A 9018-nucleotide genomic window follows, 5' to 3' on the forward strand; every position below is an offset into this window, starting at 1 on the left:
AAGGATGGTTTATGGGACAAAACATGCAACCATCATCAAACCCCTACCCAGATCTAACCAAGGGACAGAACATTCTCCACAGTTAAGTGGAGACTGGGGACTGACTTTCACAGGATCTCTGGTGCCCCATATTTGGCCATGTCCCTTTGTTGGGGAGGCCCAATGGCACTCGGAGGAAGGATAGCAGACTACCAAGAAGAGACTTGATACCCTAGCACCATATTCAGGGGGAGGAGGTCCCCCTTGGTCACAGTCATAGGGAATGGGGATTGGGGTGAAAGTGGGAGGGAGGGAGGAATGGGAGGATGTATGGGATGGGATAGAAAATGAGATGTAATATGAATTATTTTATCTTTCAATAAAAATGTGTTAAAAAAAAAAAAGAAGAAGCACTCCTCGCTTGGGTATTTCTGCTGGGAAAGGAACAAGGATGGCTGGCATTCATGGATGTTCCTTGTGCTCTGGGTACTGACTGCCCACAATGCCTGGGCACTCTCAAAGGAGACAGAAGGTCCTGCAAATCATCAGATGAAGAAGTTGACAGAGAAGCAACTAGGTGAGTTGAAAAAGTGGGAGAGCCAGTGAGTTCTCCGTTGAGTCACCACCAGACAGTAGCAGGGGTGATTACATCCCAGCGCTGGTTGACTCTGTTCATGGATGTGTGCTTAAACATGAGTGTCTGCATGCATGGCGAGCTCTCCCTCATCATCCTAAAAGACAGAAGAAGCAGGACTCAGCCATGGCCTTGATGCACTGTTTCTCCTTTAAATTGAGACAAAGCTGGAGCAATCACCTGGGCTCCCCCTGGAAAAAGGGAAGCCCATCCATTTAATTAAAACCCCAACAAGGCCCCCCGGATCTTCTTTCCGAGGCCAGAGTGTCAGCATCTCTCTTAGCATCTGACTCTCACTAACCCAAACCTTTGGGCGATTCATTTTCTATATTTATAAATAAGCTAATAAAAAAGATGTGCGACATAATTTCCCAGGAGGATAGAAGGAAGAAGTCTGGATGAGAGACCCTTAATATCTTCTGCTGTCTTATCTCCACTGACAGATAATGGCAAGCAGTGAAAAGGATTGACTAGGGAGTGAATAAAGCTCAGGTGGGGACAGCCTTTAAAAATATACCATTAAGCACCTGACTCAAAGAAGAAGGGAAAGGTGGGGGCAGGAAAGGAAAAAGCATTGCTCAAACTCATGTCCAGCTAGCTAGCTGGCAGCCCTTTTGACTATCAGAAGTCACTGTGTGAATCGCTCCCTTCAGCTTCCCTACTGGATCTTCTGAGAGCTGGCTAATTGGTCTGATTCTTGTCGCTGGTCCTGTAGTCTTAATTAAGAAAGGAACTGCCACCTCGTGTGTTCCCTGGGGATCGATAACCCCAGGAAGTCTCCACCTGCCTTGTAGGGGATGGCAAAGATGAGGTGACTGAGGCAGAGACTGAATCAATGGGACTAAAACGTTGCAACAGCAGGAAAACTCGGGTACCCAGGGACCACCAAGGGGGAAGAAGTGTGGAAAGAGGCCATGACCAAAGGATTTAGGCTTCAGGGATGAATCCAAAAGCAGGGTGGGGGCATGCAGGAGGGGGAGAGCTTGGGAACCATCTTGGAGTCGGGCTCAACTTACGAGGTTCAGTTTAAAGAAGACTGGACAAAGCATGGCAGTTGTTTTCAGCCCTAACACCCCAAGGGAGTCACTTGGGGACTTTTAAGATGCAGGGATGCACAGAGCTGGGGTGGAGCACTTGCCTAGCATGCAGGAGGTCATAGGTTTGACCCCCAACTCCAAAGCAGAGGGAACTTGCACCCCACACCAACCAAATTAGAATCTCTAAGGAACAGAAACCGAATGATGAAGTGTTTTTAAAGCTCCAAAGTTCACAGTTTCCAAACACTATGAAGTATTTTCAAAGTGCCTCAGGCTGCTGCTCAAAGATGGGATGGAACCTCTTTCCCTCCTCAGGCATGATCCATAGAGCAACAGCAACCACACCCTGATGATCTTTAGAAACATAAGACCTCTGCCAGCCTCTGCCCATAGCTATGGAAGGAGACCGGCCAAGATGACCAGCCCATTCACACGAACTAGTCCGGGACTCATTGCTGACATGCTGTTCTGGCTTCAGAATTGAGGCGGACTGTGCTTGGCTCTGTGTATCCATACTGTCCAGCACAGTGATCCAACTAACTACAACTCTGGGGAGAAAATAATTGGGTGGGGGGAAACCCTCATCTTTACCATGGGTAAGCTTCCCCCCCTCCGATCAGTATTTCCTGAGTAACACAGAATGCCAACTTCTCATATCACATATACATTGCATTGGACATCTCGAGTGATCTACAGGTGGTTTAAAACGAGCAAGAAGATGCAGCTCTGTGCAAAATGAGGCATTGTTTTTATACGAGGGACATAAACATCCTTGGATTTTGGTGTCTATGTGGAGATTCTACATAATCCCACACCAACAGTAAGGGACAATGGTACTTAACTTCTCTTTTGCTTATGTGTTTGGCTGTGTGCGTAGATGTATTTGTACATGTGTGCATATCCCTACAGAGCTGAAGGTGAACCTCAGGTATCAGTCCTTGCTCACCACACACATTGTTTCTTGAGACAGGGTCTCTCACTGGCCTAGAACTTACCAAGTATGATAGGCAGGCTGGCTGGCTACCTGTCTCTTCGTCTCCAGAACTGGGATTACAAGCATGACTCTCTATGCCCAGCATTTAAACCTGGCTCTGGGTGCTGAAGCTCAGGTCCCCACGTTTTCACAGCAAGCATCTTAACCAACTCTGTTGTCTTACAAACTCTATTTTCAAGACAGGTTATCATTGCCCACACTTGGCTGGAACTCACTATGGAGTTTGGCCTGGCCATCTTTGTGCCTCACCTTCCCAGATGGGTGCCACACTGCTGGGTTTGTTCTTAGCTTCCTCAAGACTCGGGTCCTACTCCATGCATAGGGGGTGCAGGGCGCCTACCAGAGAAGCTAAGCACACAGTAGTTTCTCCGAAGAGGGCTCCCCTTCTCCTTCTTAACGAAGGTAAAATCAGATCCATCAAAGAAGCACTTGTGTCTACGTCCCTAACTTTAGTGGGCAGTTGAAGAGACTGGTGCCTGCAGCTCCTGGCTCTGCTCAGTGGCTCTTCCGACTCAGAACGCTGTTTTTGTATCTGTCTGCCTCACTTCTAGGTCCTATTTACCTCCTGAACCCAGTTCCAAATCATACCAGGAAATCTGTATAAAGTAACTGTGGATGCCACAAAGGAATCCTTATCTGGTGAGCACAGAGGCCGGGAGGTCACACACCTGAGGTGTCTGGGTCCCTGGCTACTGTTTCTGGCTCTTGGAGAAATTCTATCCACTGTGAAGAGGGAAGTCAGGGCCACTTTCAGTATCTGTGAGTTGAAAGGAACTAACATATCACAGAATACTCCAGTGTTCGATTAATTTCCACACATAAGGCTAAGTGCTTTGAAGACCTAATTAGGCCGTGAGCGCCTAGAAGAATAAAACCAACCTTGATATTGTTTCTAGACTTCCGTTATTCTTAGCCTCTTCTGATTAGGGTAATAAAAGGGTCAGGACTCTTCTGTTGTCGTGCCCTGGGGTTGGGGAGAGGGAGGCTGGGCAGATGGCAACGGTGCCCTCTTAATTTGTGGGCCACTGTGAAGCTGCGCATAGACAGTGCCAGCCCTTTTAATGAGATCTCTTTATTGGCAAGAACATGGATGAGTGTAAGGGTCACCTTCACTAGGAGTGGGTGCTCCGTGGGGACACTAGGGCTCCTAGGCCTGTATTTATGCTCTTACTTACTAGGAGAAAAAGGAGTAAAGAGGAGGGGAGGGAGAAATGGGGAGATGGTGTGGGAAGGAGTGAGAAGGAGGGAGATGGAGAAGGTGAAAAACTAAACATTAAATAAAAACCCATAGTTCTCACTGGGTCAACAGAGGAGGACCAGCTTCCTCGGAGCACCAGACCCTCTCTTGCAGGGAACTAGGGTCTCTCAGGTTTTACCTGAGGTCAGATCTTTCTGTCGATGGACACGGTCACTCAATCAGTAGATTTCTCAAAACACATAAAACATTATTCCATCCCATTTTTTTTCTTAGCTAGATAAGAACTTTCCAAGTTTTCTGGCATGTGTATTTGCAGTTCTTGGGTGATGCTTGGGGCCTGGCATGTACTATACAAGTACTCCACCCCGAAGCCACACCCAAATCCTGAGTCTATGAGTTCTGACTTCCCATTCGTACCTAAAAAAAGAAGCCAAAAGATGTTAAATAATACAGCCCCAAATCACACAACAAGAGTTTGGCCGAGTTCGAATCATGACTGTCGGTGTCCTTTAAGACAAACATTCCGGGTCAGCCAGGGACACACGTGGTGGAATGAACATTCAGTGGGACGTGTACCACTGAGAACAGAGAGGTGTTGTCTCAGGTGGCACTAGAGTACATTAACTAGACAGGGGAGCAAGGCATGGGGTGGGGGTACCACAAATCTGAGATGCCTTTTTCTGTGCCCACACAACATCTAAAGCAGACCAGCAGTTCCCTGGCAGAAAACACACTGGGGATTCAAGGCACGTACCATCCGGAACTCCCTCTGCTTAAAAGGCGTTTGACCTTGCAGAGGCGGTGGTTCTTACCATCTGGGTTTCCAACCTCGGATAGCTGAGAACTGGCTTGGCCAGATGCCCTGACATGTAGGGTTATTGTGTTCCTGTTCCTGGAATCACTAATCAAAGTCGTGCAAATCACAGAGCAGCCGGGAGTAAGACACTGCCTTTGCACGCATGGCAGCTTGCGCACCTCTCCGTACTCCCCGCCCCGCCCCCGCCCCAGCCTGGCCATCTGAAGGTTTGATCCACTGCCACCGGAAGGGGGTCCCTCATTTCCCCAGCCTCTGATGTCCCCCCAACTCTAGCTTCTTTTCCCATACCCTGAAGTGCTGATGAGCTCCCTTGAGCCTCCAGTGCACAAAGTAGGAATACGATTCCCTGACTGTCCACAGCTGGAAAGGAACATAAGGTAATTGGCAGTCTTTGGCCTTTCTTCGCTGGGCCTCAGTTGTCCAGGTAACAGTGAAGGTCACATGGCAGTATGGTCGGCTGAGGGGTGTGTAAGAAGCAGGTATGTGGTTGGACAGGCCACACTCAGGTGCTTTTCTCACCAGCTACTGTTGTTTTCTCTCTGCTCTCTTCTTGCTAAAGGGGAAATGAGTGTGGATTGTTGGCTGCCTTGAAGGCAGCCTGAGCCAACACACAGCCTGCCCAGGGACCGAGACGGAGTCCACCCAGCAGAGACCTTCACATTCTCCAAGTTAGTACATGATACCCAATTAGCCTACCCCATAAAACCAAGCGGAACTCATATACTCACCTATATATTATGTTTTAGGGTCTTTCTACGTGGTCTGGAGTGGTCTGAAACTCAGTAGGGCCATTTGAGAGCTTTTTTTTTTTTTTTAAACCTTGCATAATGCCTAGGCCTTGGAGCTAGGGCCTTTTGTTTGCCTGTTTTAAAATAGGGTCTTGATATGTAGCCCAGGCTTATTGTGAGCTCATGATTCTCCTACCTTAACTTCTAGAATTCTGGAGTTATAGGCATATGTTACCATGTGTAATAATAATAATAATAATAAATAATAATAATAATAATAATAATAATAATAATAATAATAATAATAATAATAAATTAAAATATTATTATTTTGAGATTTTTCTATCTTTCCTTTATTTCTTTCTGTGTGTATTTACTGTTCTGTGATACCAGGAACTGAACCCCAGGCATCGTGCATGCTATGCAAACGCTCTGATATTGAGCCCCACCCCCTCCAGCCTCTGTGCGATAAGTTCATCCCAAGCATCTGCTGTACGTCACCGCTGCTCTCTGCCCCCGAGCGCTGCAGCAAAAATATGACCCACACGCTCGCTGCGTGTAGCATTTATAATCTTCTGCTAGGAGATCTTAAACTAATAATGACACAATAATTATTAAATCAGATTGTAGGAGGGGCTGTGTGGGCTGGCTCCTGGATTGCCCTCCTCCCTTTGGAATGCCCCCCTGGCCCCCCCCCCCCCCGCTCCCATGAGCAGAAGTGACTCCTCTACGAATCCAGCGGAGGAGCTTAGAAGTGAAACCTGGCCCCAGGTCTTCTCTGGCTCTCTGGGCACCTGAGCAAGTGAATAAGAGAAGAGAAGGGAAGAAGATGCAATTTCTAAAGCAAAACTAGAACAAGAACAAGGGCATGAAGCGTACGGGTGTGAGCGTGATGGGTGCGGAGGGCACACTGCCAGCTCTGTCTCCTCCATGTCTCTGTAGTTGGTTCCCTTGACTTCCACTACCTTTCCCTTGGATTTACTGTGGCAACTTTTTGCCTCCACCCACCTCCATGCCACCTCCATCAAGGTCAGTAGAGAGCTTTCCTGCCTATATCACTGGGTGTCTGATTTTTTTTTCCCACTGTTTGGATGTTTAGCAGCAACCCCGTCAGAAACAACCACCAAAACATGTGGTCCAAAGATTGCCTAGTGTCCTTGGGATGCAATATCACCAGCAGCTTAGAGACGCTACACACTTGAGCTTGACATTCTGTGTTCTTCCCGGTCTGACTCCAAACTGCCTTTCAGCGCATCCTTCCTCCGTCCTCCCCCTCCCATCTAGCAGGTAGCCATAACCATGCCTTCCTGACAGAGACTAGCTTTTCTCCTTGACATCAGCCCTGCTAGGCTCTCTGCTTGGAATGCCATCTCTCTTTCTCCTAATCAAGTCCTGACCCCTGCTACCAGGCTTCTACCAAAAGCTTCCCCCGAGGAGTTTCTCAGATCAGTGCTCCTTACTGCCAAATAGAGAAAAAGAAGCTACCCTGTGATTTGCATTGCATCAATGGTGAGATGTGCCTGATGCAGATGGAAGGACAGAGGCACAGCATGTCTTGCTGGAATCCCACAGCCAGATGGAGAAAGAGCTGAGCCTCAATCCTGGGGCACAGAATTCCCAGGTTAATGGTCTAGGAAGCCTCTCCTGATGAGGCACTTCTCACCCATGGGAAAGTCAGCTTGTGTTGTCATAGGGTCACAAAACTTATCTCCATCACAGGATTATTCTCTGTGGAATTGGGGTGAGGGGGCTAGGCAGACACTACCCAAGGGGCAATTCTAAGCTTCTCCGTGTTACAAAACAAAACAAAACAAAACAAACAAACAAAAAAAACCCCAAACCCAACAACAGTGCTTTTAGTGTTTGGAGGAAAGATAATCATTCAAACACAAAGTATTCTCATTATGACTCCCCATCCATCCCACTGTGAGGCCTGAAATACATGCTGTCAAAATTGAACCCGAAGCCCAACTTCCCAGAAGGTTAACATAATGATTTGCCTCGCATCCTAGCTGCACGGTACATCATGCCTTCAGATCGCTCCCCGGCATCATTCCTCACATTCAAACGCGAACCAGAAGCGACAAATGATTCTTGTAATGTGCTCTTTGACACAAATCATTTCTGATTGCTCCAGACCCTGGACAACCTTGAGCATGCTGCATCAAGAGGCGCGAGAGAAGTCTTAGAAAACGAACAGCTTCGACTTGCTGAAGAGAGCCCTCTGCGCAGGAGGCGGTGGCGTGTGTGCTGATTGCCAAGGCTGTAGGGGATTGGATGGGTGCGCATCTCGTCTCAGAACATGCAGAGCAGGCTTCCTGGTGTTTGAAGATGCTGGTAAGGCAATAGACATTCCCAAGTGGTGAGCTTACAGTTGAGGCCTTCCGCACAGGGCATCTGACTATTCTCCAATAAGCCTTCATTGTTATCTCTCCTTGACAGAGGAGGATGGGGGATCTTGGAGAACTGCTTTGGCTTTGCCCAAAGATCTAACACGTTACTATGGTCCAGGTCTGGAATGAGAGTCCCTTGGCTCCAAAGCCCTCGCTGAGAAGTGAAGGGCCTCTTCAAAGGCGTAAAGATCTCTCAGAGTGTTTTTTGAGATCAGATCTCATTCTCTGTAGATACTAGACAAAACCTTAGCGTTGAGAAATAAAGCATAGTGCTGATAGAAAATAGGCTTGTCGGAAAGTGGTGGATGTCAGGACGGGAAGCACACGACTACTCCTTCCTAGCTGGGTACAGTGGTGCACACCTGTAATCCCAGCACATGGATCACTGTGAGTTCGAGGTCAGCCTGGTCTACAATGTGAGTCCAGGACAGCCAAGGCTACACAGAGAAACCCCTGCCTCAAAACAAAACAGAACAAAAACAAACAAACAAATAACAACAACAAAGAAAATACTACTCCTGGTTGAAATGTGTTAAGCATGGTAGATACCAACCCTTTCAAAGCACCCTTTCCTTCCCTTCCCTCCCCTTCCCTTCCCTCCCCTCCCCTTTCCTTCCCTCCCCTTCCCTCCCCTTTACTTCACTTCCCTCCCCTCCCCTTCCCTCCTCTCCCTTTCCCTCCCCTTCTCTTCTCTTTCCTCCCTCCCCTCCCCTTCCCTTCCCTCCCCTTCCCTCCCCTCCCCTGCCCTCCCCTTTCCACTCCCTTCCCTTCCAAAATAACTAATGCAGACTTACACCTCTTTTTTAGCCTCCTCACAAGCTATCAGTGACACTTTTTAATGGATATCCACTCAAGTTGGATCAAATCATTGATAGATTTCAGGACTTTTTTGTTGTTGTTGTTGTTACAGCAGCTAGCATTTCTCTGACTAATTAGAAAAGACAATGTCTTATTTCAGCTGTGTGTTTTCTTGGCTAGTATGCCATGGAGCTGCTCTGGGATTGTTTAGATTTGTGCAGATTTTAGAAAAATTTCTCCCAACTCCCAAACCCAGCCCCCCATCAATAAAAGACACATAGTCTCCCTCTTAAGCCAGGGGAGGGGATTGGCTCAACATTCATAATTCTGAGCCCCATCCAGAGCTGGCTAGCTTCTTCAGTCTTCCCATCCCAGTAAATGACATTAGCTTGTACTTGATGGCTTGTCAGTCTTTCTGGACTTCATCCTTTCTTTTTTTT

Source organism: Acomys russatus, chromosome 16 (genome assembly GCF_903995435.1).
Source record: "Acomys russatus chromosome 16, mAcoRus1.1, whole genome shotgun sequence".
NCBI lineage: Eukaryota > Metazoa > Chordata > Mammalia > Rodentia > Muridae > Acomys > Acomys russatus.